Genomic DNA, 3,200 nt, shown 5'->3' on the forward strand with positions numbered 1-3,200 from the left:
GAAGGGGGCGTGGTCACAGCGGGGACTGAGTCACAGTTTTGCTTATAATCGAAATTAAAGGTTTTCCCAGTTGGGACAACATAGGAGGAAGCGTTAGGGATTCCGGGTCCCAGAAAGATCACTCGCTTGGAGAGAGAGATTAAAGGGAAAGCCGAGACGGGGCGGGATAGGCGAGGGGCGGGTCTGGGGTAGGGCTGGGCCGGGAACTCTATTTCGGCTTCTGAATTCCCACAGGATGTAAGAATCTGTTAGTTTGGGGGCGATTGTGCATTGTTTGCTGCGCCCAGCGATTTTAGCGAAACTACTCTGTGTGGGGCTCTGTGCTAGGCACAACACAAGGAGAGAGACGATGTGGAACTCGCTCCAGCCAAGAGGTTTGGCGTACCCAAGTCGGGGAGGTTGATGTCTCAGGAACGGATGGAGGGTCGTGGGCCTGGTTCCTAGAGGGTAGAGGCCCTGAGGAAGGCCAGGGTCAGCCAGATCCCACAAGGACTACTGGAGGCAGTTGTGGATCCCGGTGGGTAAGTGCAGAGGAGATTGCCCTGGAGGGAAGCTTGGGGTGGGAGGACAAGCCTACAGGCAAAGTCTGGGGATAAGAAACCAAACAGACCTCTCAAGAGGGTTCCTATTTGTTTTACCTCTCCTTGGAAGGGCACAGAAGTTTAGTAGCTTCAGGGAATCATATCGCAGCTCAGAATAGGGAAAATCCCAATTCCAAAGCTGTCCAGGAGTTAGTGGCGCTTTCAGTGTAGGTGTCAACCACATGTCACGGGGACATTGCCAGTGGATGCTAGTGTCAGAGGGGAGGCCAGCCCTTCTGGCTCTGACAGTGTATGATAGCTCTCTGCTTCAAAAGTACCCACCTCATTTACTGGCCTGTGATCTTACTTAATGAGTAATAACCTATTTTGTCTAACCTGAAAGACTGTTTTCTGATAAGAGGTGTGTAGACTATGGGAGACTTCAAGATATCATATGGTATCTATCCCAGATGAGAGTTACCATGGAAATTTCTAAGAAGAGGACAGTTGAGCTGAGATTTGACAATTGATAGGCAGTCAGTCATGCAAAGAGCTTGGTTATGATGAACTAGTAAGGGGGAACAAGATAGTTGCAAAGCAGAAATGACTTTGGTGAGTTTGAGGAACAGGAAGGAGCCCAGTACGGCTGGAGAAGGATGATCAAGAAAAAGAGGGAAGTGGGGCGCCTGGGTGGCTAAGAGGGTTAAAGCCTCTCTGCCTACTTGTGATCTCTGTCTGTCAAATAAATAAATAAAATCATAAAAGAAAAAAAAAAGGAAAAGAAAAAGAGGGAAGGAGATGAGAACAGAGGTCATCAGGGCCAGATCATATTAGCCCTTGTAGTTCATGCTATGGATTTGGACCTTTCTTTCTAATGTTTTAGAAAGCTCTTAAAGGATAACAAGTGAAGGCATCCTTGCTGTGATATGATTTAATTTTTAAGATGATCCCTCTGGCTGTTTTGGGGGAAGAATTGTAAAAGAGGAAGATCAGATAAGAGGCTACCTTGTAGCAATCCAGGTGAGAGGTAGGTCCCGCTGGGTTGTGGGGGCAGGGGAGATGGACAGAAATAGTGGCTTTGATTATTTTTTGGAGCTAGAACCACAAGGACTTGCTGATGGAGTGGATATGGGATATGAGGGAAGGGGATTCTCCCTCCCTTCCCTTCCAAGGATAGGACCTAGGTCTTACATTCAGAATCCAGAATCTGGCCCTATCTCATTGGTCCACTCTCTCCTGACCCAAGACCTCTTGAGGCCGGATGGCTGGGCCTGAAGACCCAGAGGATCTCTTGGCAGGACGAGCCAAGAGGATCCTTGGGTGAAATCAAACACAGCAGAGAGGACGTGAGAGCGGTTTATTAAAGATATATAGTGTAGATATGGACATAGCATCCAGGGGAGTCAGCAAAGAGTGAATCTTCTTACTTGGGGTTTGGGATTTTTATTAGGGGTGGTGGTCTGGTATTCCTGCATCCAGGAACAAAGCCAAGTGTTTAGGTGTCTTCCAAAAGTTGCTTATGCCCTGGAGCTAGGGGTTTTAATGAGTCAGTCAGTGGTCTTCCAAAGTGTTCATGACATCCCGCCCAGTCACTCCCTAGATGTTATCTATTGTGCTAGAAGACTCCAAAGAAATCGTTAACTTCTTGACCTTTACAAGGAGTGTGTTGTCTCTCCAATCAGATGGCTCTTCCCTACCCCATGAATTTGGGGCAACCCATCAAGTGGAAGCCAGAGGGTGGCACAGGTGGAGAAAGGGATTCACCCAAGGCAGAACAGAAGAGATAAAAGTTGATTGAATACACTGCAGAGATTTCCTAATTTCCCCTGGATCTTTGTTCAGCCACTCAGGGCCCCAAGCTGCTTGCTCCCCCTGGGGATTAGAAAATGGTGGCTAAGAACACAGGCCCTGGAGTCAAACTGTCTATTTTATTTTATTTTATTTTATTTTATTTTATTTATTTATTTATTTTTTTTTTTTTTAAAGATTTTATTTATTTATTTGTCAGAGAGAGAGTGAATGAGAGCAAGCACAGGCAGACAGAGTGGAAGGAAGAGTCAGAGGGAGAAGCAGGCTCCCTGCAGAGCAAGGAGCCCGATGTGGGACTCGATCCCAGGACGCTGGGATCATGACCTGAGCCGAAGGCAGCCGCTTAACCAACTGAGCCACCCAGGCGTCCCTCAAACTGTCTATTTTAAACTTCATTTTAAATCTCATTAAAACCTGGTGGTTTTATCATCTGCCGGCTTGTGACCTTGAACAAGTTACATCTCTTTGTCTCAGTTTCATCATTTCTGGGGAAATGATAGTCCCCACTTCATAGGAGGGTTCTGAGGAGTAAATTACTATTTAAACAAGCAGCATATAGCAAATGTTTGAAAATGTTAGTGGTTGGTACTGTTCTTAGGGCTTAGGTCTTACTGTCACCTGCCAGGTCATCAGTATAGGACCCAAATTGTGATAGCATAGCCTGTCCCCGTTCTGTCCACTAGAGAAGGTCCAGTTTCCCTCTCATCTGAAGCCACTACCTCTTGAGCACTCAGAGGACCAAAGGATCTGCTGTTGGCTCAACTATACAGTCTTAGGAAGTCAAGTTTAATAAAACTGTTGACTAGCAAAAAGTTACCTTTGGATTCATAATAAGTCAACATATACTTGATATCTGTACACTCTTTTTTC

Source organism: Mustela nivalis (assembly GCF_964662115.1).
Source record: "Mustela nivalis genome assembly, chromosome: 7".
NCBI classification, from domain to species: domain Eukaryota; kingdom Metazoa; phylum Chordata; class Mammalia; order Carnivora; family Mustelidae; genus Mustela; species Mustela nivalis.